Source organism: Sapajus apella, unplaced genomic scaffold (assembly GCF_009761245.1).
Source record: "Sapajus apella isolate SASKATOON/1434 unplaced genomic scaffold, GSC_monkey_1.0 scaffold28, whole genome shotgun sequence".
Classification (NCBI taxonomy): domain Eukaryota; kingdom Metazoa; phylum Chordata; class Mammalia; order Primates; family Cebidae; genus Sapajus; species Sapajus apella.
Window position 1 is genome coordinate 8,499,683 of NW_022436968.1, and position 7,645 is coordinate 8,507,327.

General features: G+C 38.7%; 1 non-coding gene across 1 annotated transcript; it reads right to left on the minus strand.

Annotated features, from left to right (window-relative positions):
* Window positions 1-1,948: 1,948 nt before the first annotated feature.
* LOC116561259 lies at window positions 1,949-2,055 on the minus strand. Its single transcript, XR_004273353.1, has one exon. It is a non-coding gene; the product is annotated as a U6 spliceosomal RNA (small nuclear RNA).
* Between the last annotated feature and the right edge of the window lie 5,590 nt (window positions 2,056-7,645).

Sequence of the window (7,645 nt, forward strand, 5' to 3'; positions counted from 1 at the left end):
ATTAATCTCTTCCATTGTTTTCCTAGTTTCTATTTTTCCTGGCCTGATCTTTGTTATCTTTCTGTTTTTTTAATTACATTTTAGGTTTTGGGGTACATGTGAAGAACATGCAAGATTGTTGCGTAGGTACACACATGGCAGTGTGCTTTGCTGCCTTCCTCCCCATCACCTATATCTGGCATTTCTCCCCATGCTATCTCTCTCCAACACCACACCTCCTGCTGTCCCTCCTCTATTTCCCCCCAACAGACCCCAGTGTGTGATGCTCCCCTCCCTGTGTCCTTGTGTTCTCATTGTTCAACACCCACCTATGAATGAGAACATGTGGTGTCTGTTCTTTTGTCAGTTTGCTGAGAATGATGGTTTCCAGGTTCATCCATGTCCCTACAAAGGACATGAACCCATCATTTTTGATGGCTGCATAATATTTCATGGTGTACATGTGCCACATTTTCCCTGTCCAGTCTATCATCGATGGGCATTTGGGTTGGTTCCAAGTCTTTGCTATTGTAAACAGTGCTGCAGTGAATATTCGTGTGCATGTGTCCTTATAGTAGAATGATTTATAATCTTTTGGATATATACCCAGTAATGGGATTTCTGGGTCAAATGGAATTTCTATTTCTAGGTCCTTGAGGAATCGCCACACTGTCTTCCACAATGGTTGAACTAGTTTACACTCCCACCAACAGTGTAAAAGTGTTCCTATTTCTCCACATCCTCTCCAGCATCTGTTGTCTCTAGATTTTTTAATGATCGCCATTCTAACTGGCATGAGATGGTATCTCAATGTAGTTTTGATTTGCATTTCTCTGATGACCAGTGATGATGAGCATTTTTTCATATGTTTGTTAGCTTCATGTATGTCTTCTTTTGTAAAGTGTCTGTTCACATCCTTCACCCACTTTTGAATGGGCTTGTTTTTTTCTTGTAAATCTGTTTTAGTTCTTTGTAGATTCCGGATATCAGCCCTTTGTCAGATGGGTAGACTGCAAATTTTTTTTCCCATTCTGTTGGTTGCCGATTCACTCTAATGACTGTTTCTTTTGCTGTGCAGAAGCTGTGGAGTTTGATTAGGTCCCATTTGTCTATTTTGGCTTTTGTTACCAATGCTTTTGGTGTTTTGGTCATGAAGTCCTTGCCTATGTCTATGTCCTGAATTGTTTTGCGTAGATTTTCTTCTACGGTTTTTATGTTGTTAGGTCTTATGTTTAAGTCTTTCATCCATCTGAAATTAATTTTAGTGTAAAGTGTCAGGAAGGGGTCTAGTTTCTGCTTTCTGCACACGGCTAGCCAGTTTTCCCAACACCATTTATTAAACAGGGAATCCTTTCCCCATTGCTTGTTTTTGTCAAGTTTGTCAAAGATTGGATGGTTGTAGATGTGTTGTGTTGCCTCTGAGGCCTCTGTTGTGTTCCATTGTTCTATATCTCTGTTTTGGTACCAGTACAATGCTGTTTTGATTACTATAGCCTTGTAGTATAGTTTGAAGTCCGGTAGTGTGATGCCTCCCGCTTTGTTCTTTTTGCTTAGAATTGATTTGGCTCTGTGGGCTCTCTTTTGGTTCCAAATGAAGTTTAAGGTGGTTTTTTCCAGTTCTGTGAAGAAGGTCATTGGTAGCTTGATGGGGATAGCATTGAATCTGTAAATTACTTTGGGCAATATGGCCATTTTCATGATATTGATTCTTCCTAACCATGAGCATGGAAGGTTTCTCCATCTGTTTGTGTCCTCTTTTGTTTCATTGAGCAGTGATTTGTAGTTCTCCTTGAAGAGGTCCTTTACATTCCTTGTTAGTTGTATTCCTAGGTATTTTATTCTCTTGGTAGCAATTTTGAATGGCAGTTCGTTCTTGATTTGGCTCTCTTTAAGTCTGTTATTGGTGTATAGGAATGCTTGTGATTTTTGCACATTGATTTTGTATCCTGAGGCTTTTCTGAAGTAGCTTAAAAATATGCAATGCCTCACGAATTTGGGTGTCATCCTTGCGCAGGGGCCATGCTAATCTTCTCTGTATCATTCCAATTTTAGTATATGTGCTGCCAAAGTGAGCACTATTATCTGTCTTATACAAACTTTTTCTTGGTTTTTCTTCTTTTCTCAGAGACTTTTGGTGTAATGTTAGTTTCCTTATTTGGATTTTTTTCTTAATAATGTGGGCATTTACTGCTTTTGCTGCATTCCACGAGTTTTCACACATTTTGTTTCCATTTTCTTTTGTATTAATCTCTATTTTAATTTCTTTTTGGATTCATTAGTTGATCAGAAACCTGTTGCTTAATTTCCATATTTTTATGAATTTTCCAGTCTTCTCATTGCTTTTTAGTTTCATATTACTGTGGTCAGAAGAGAGAGTTGAGATTATTTCAATCTTCTTAAATTTGTTTTATTTTGTGACACAACATGATTAGTCCTGGAGAATGTTTCATGTGTGTTTTGAGAAGAATATGTATTCTGCTGCTGTTAGATGGAATGCTCTCTCTATATGTTTGCTAGAAACCTTTGTTTTATTATTCAAGTTTACTTCATCCTTATTGACGTTTTTTTCTTTTTGGTATAGATAATATATCCTTTGTCAAAAGTGGAATATTAAAGTCTGCCAGTGTTATATTGCTATGTATTTCTCCCTTGTGTTAATATCTGCCTGTTATATTCAGATGATATCATGTTGGGTGTCTATATATTTATAATTGTTATAATCTCTTGATAAATTGATACCTTTATCATATAATGACCACTTTTGTCTAATTTTACAGTTTTTGACTTAGTCTGTTTTTTCTAAATATAGGCACCCCTGCTGTCTTTGGTTACAATTTGCATAGAATATCTTTTTCCATTCACTTACTTTCTATGTGTCCTCAAGCCTAAAGTGAGTCTTTTGTATGCAGAATATCATTGAATCATATTTTTTGACTTATTAATTTTTTTAAAAATTTCAGTCCGTTTTTGGAGAACAGGTGGTGTTTGGCTACATGAATCAGTTATTTAATGGTAATTTCCGAGATTTTGGTGCGCCAAACATCCGAGCAGTGTACACTGTACCAATGTGTAGTTTTTTATCCCTATCCTTGCTCCCATCCTTTCCCCATGTCACCAAAGTCCATTGTATTATTTGCACACCTTTGCATCCTCATAGCTTAGTTCCCGCTTGTCACTGAGAACATAAAATGTTTCGTTTTCCATTCCTGAGTTACTTCACTTAGGATAATGGTCTCCAATTCCATTATCTAGGTTTCTGCAAATGCCGTTATTTCATTCCTTTTTATGGCTGAACATACCATGGTATGGTTTGGCTGTGTCTCCACCCAAATCTTATCTCGAATTCCCACGTGTTGTGGGAGAGTCCTGGTGGGAGTCAATTGAATAATGGAGTAGGTCTTTCCCATGTTGTTCTTGTGATAGTGAATAAGGCTCATGAAATCTGATAGTTTTAAAAAATGGGAGTTTCCCTGCACAAGCTCTCTCTTTCTTTGCCTGCTGCCATCCATGTAAGACATGACTTGTTCCTCTTTGCCTTTAGCCATGATTGTGAGACCTCCCCACCCATGTGGAACTTTAAGTCTATTATATGTCTTTCTTTTGTAAATTGTCCAGTTTCAGGTGTGTCCTTATCAGCAGCATGAAAATGGACTCATACATATATACACAACAATTTATCCACTCATTGATGAGCATTTAGGCTGCTTTCATATTTTTGAAATTGTGAATTGTGCTGCTATAAACATGCATGTGCAAGTATATTTTTCATATAATACCTTCTTTTCCTCTGGGTAGACACCCAGGAGTGGGGTTGCTGGATCAAATAGTAGTTTTACTTTTAGTTCTTTAAGGAATCTCCACACTGTTTTCCATAATGAAATGATTATTCCCTCAAATATATTTTCTAAACATTTAGATTTCTCTTCCCCAGGAACACCAATTGTTCTTGGGTTTGGCCTTTTTACATAATTTCAAACTTCCTGAAGGTTTTGCTCATTTAAAATTTTTTTTCTCTTTCTGTATTAAATTGGGTTAATTTAAAAGCCTTGTCTTCAAGCTCTGCCTTTCTTTTTTTCTGCTTGTTCAATTCTATTGCTGAGCTGTACCAGTGCATTTTACATTTCTCTAAGTATGCCCTTCATTTCCAAAAGTTTTGATTTTTTTTTTCTTTTTGAGACGGAACCCCACTCTGTTGACTAGAGTGGAGTGCGATGGCATGATCTCTGCTCACTACAACCTCTGCCTTCTGGGTTCAAGTGATTCTCCTGCCTCAGCCTCCTGGGTAGCTGGGATTACAGGTGCACACCACTATTCCAGAGTAGTTTTTGTATTTTCAGTAGTAATGGGGTTTCACCATGTTGATCAGGCTGGTCATGAATGCCTGATCTTGTGATCCACCTACTTCAGCCTCCCAAAGTGCTGGGATTACAGGTGTGCACCACCACACATGGCCTATTTTTTATTTATGCTGTTTGTCTAGACGTTTTTCTATTCATATCCTGTAACATTTTAAAATTTTCTTTGAGTTTGTATTCACCTTTTCCTGGTACCTTCTTGAGTAGCTTAAAAATCAACCTTCTGAGTGATTCTTCTGGCAATTCAGAGATTTCTTTTTGGTTTGGATCCATTGCTAGTGAGCTATTGAAATCTTTTGGGAGTGTTACATAACTTTGTTTTGTCATATTACTAGAATTCTTTTTTGTTTGTTTCTTCCATTTGGGTAGACTATGTCAAAGGGAAGATGTGGTGCTCAAGAGCTGCTGTTTAGATTCTTTTGTCTCATGGTGATCCGCTAGGGATGGGGCTTTCTGAGAGCTCAACTACAGTGATTCTTGTTTCTCTTCTGGATCCAGCCCCCCAGCGGAGCTACTGGAGTCTGGGCTGGTTCTGTGGAGTGTTTGCAAAGAGTCCTATGATGTGATCCATCTTAAGGTCTCTCAGCCATGGATACCAGCACCTGCTCCAGTGCATGTAGCAGGGGAGTGAAGTGTGGACTCTGTGAGAGTCCTTGGTTGTACTTTTGCTTATTGTGCTGGTTTTGTGTTGGTTGGCCTCCAGCCAGGAGGTGGTGCTTTCAAGAGAGTATTAGCTGCAGTATTACAAGGAGTATACAAGATTGCCCTAGGGTCACCTTCTTAAGTATTCAGGTTTCTCAGGTGGTGGGTAGGGGCCACAGAGATTCCAAGAGATTATGTCCTTTGTCTTCAGCTACAAGAGCCAGTAGAGAAAGACCATCTGGTGGGGGCAGGGTCTGGTGTGTCTCAGCTCATACTCTCCTGGGACAGGGCATATTTTGGCTATTGTGGGGGATGGCAATGTGGTTCTCAGGCCAATGAAATTACATTCTTAGAGAGTTTATGGCTGCCTCTGCTGCATCATGCAGTTCACTAGGGAAGTGGGTGAAAGCCAGCAGTCACAGGCCTCACCCAATTCCCACCCAGCTGGAAAGGCTGGTCTCACTCCCATGGTGTCCCCACAACCACAATGAGTTTCTTTCCAGGTAGCCAGTAAGCAGGGCTAAGAATTGCCCCAGGATACAAGCCTTCCTGCTGAGAAAGCAAACAGGGCTTTTGGGTTTTTTGCCTCTCACTTCCTGCAGGTTCTATGCTCATACCTGTACTCCAGGTTATTCCCTCCCCCAGTTTCTGTCCAGGAAACTTCACCTTCAGTCAAAATTGTTAAAAAGTTCAGCTGAAAGTTTCCTTCCTCCTGTTGTCTTTCCCCAATTCCACTGGCAATCCTCCCCAAGGACACCTATGAGATAAAGTCAGAAATGGCTTCCCTGGGTACTGAGAGTACTCACAGGGCTCTGCCCTGTGCTTCTTCTACCCCCATATTTTACTCAGCTCTCTAAATTTGTCTCAGTTCCAGGTAAGATCAAATCCTTCTCCTGTTAATGGACCTTCAGGTTTCCCAGTTACGGTGTGTGTTCAGGGGTGGATGTTTCCTCTTTTACACTTTGAACACTCACAGTTTTTTGGCTGTTTCACAGAGCCTACAGCAAAAAAAAAAAACTGCTTTCTCAAAAGGGTCTGTGGATTCTCTGGCTTTCTTGGTATGTTACTGCACTAGTTCTTGGAGCAAAAGTTCACAATGTGAGTCTCCATAAATTGCTCTCTCTGTCTGAGTGGGAGCTGCAAATTAGTCCTGCCTCCTATCTGCCATTTATTTCCAACTGGAATCATATTTTTTAATGCATTTAACACTATGTCTTTTGATTGGAAAATACATTCATTTGCATGTAAAGTAATAGTTGATATGTAAGAACTTTTGTCATTTTGTTTACTTACTGTTTCATTATCCCTTTTTTCCTTTATACCATTATTTTCTTTCTCGTTTGTAATTTGTTAAATTTTTGGAGTACATGCTTTGATTATTTTTTGTGTATCCACTAGAGGTTTATTTTTTCTTTGTGTTCACTATGGGGCTTATATGAAACATCTTGTTCTAACATTCTATTTTGAACTGATAATTTAAGTTCAATAGCATACAAAACCCACACTTCTACTTCTCCACGACTGTTTAGGTTATTTACATTTTACATTTTTCTATTTTGTCTATGTATCAACAAATTGTAGCTATATTTTTTAATACTTTGGTCTTTTAACTTTTGTATTAGAGTTAAAAGTCATTTACACACCATTATTACCCTATTAGAGTATACTGGATTTGATTAAATCCAGTGAATTTTGTACAGGTGGTCCACAACTTACATTGGTTTGGCTCATAATTTTTTGACTTTATAATGGGCTTATCAGGATGTTAGCACATCATAAGTTGAGCAACATTTGTACTTTCATGTTTTCATGTTGCTATATAGCATCCTTTTGTTTCAACTGTGAGAACTTCATCATTTCTTATAAGGCAGGTCTACTGGTGATGACTTCTCTCAGGTTTTCTTTGTCAGGGAATGTCTCTCTGTCCTTCATATGTGAAGGACAGCTTTGCCAGGTATAGTATTATTTGTTGACAGTTTGTCTTTTTCTTTCTACACTTTGAATATGTTATCTCACTTCCTCCTGGCTTGTAACAGTTTTATTGAGAAGTCTGCTGATAGTCTTATGAAGGTTCTCTTGTATGTGATAAGGCACTTTTCTCTTGGTGCTGTCAAGGTTCTCTTTGTCTTTGATTTTTACAATTTGATCATAATATGTCTCAGAATATTCTTCTTTGGTCTGATATAGTTTGGATATTTGTCGCTGCCTAAATCTTATGTCAAGTTATAATTTGTAGTCTGGTGGGAGATGTTTGGATCATGGAGACAAATCCCTTGTGGCTTGGTGCTGTCTTCATGATAGTGAGTTCTCACAAGGTCTGGTCACTTAAAAGTATGTGCACCTCCCACCCCCCATTCTTTCTCTCTCCCTCTCTCTCTCTCCTACTTTTGACATGTGACATGCCTTTTCCCTTTCACCTTCTGCCAGGAATGAAAGTTCCTTGAGGAGTTTCATCGGAAGCTGAGCAGATGCCAGCACCATGCTTCCTGTAAAGTCTGCAGAACCATTGGCCAATTAAACCTCTTTTCTTTCTAAATTACACAGTCTCAAGTGTTTCTTTATAGCAATGTAGGAACAGACTAATACAGGGTCAATCTTGCTTAGAGTTTTTTGAGCTTCATGAATCTGGATGTCTATAACCCTTTCAATATTTGGGAAGTATTTGGCTA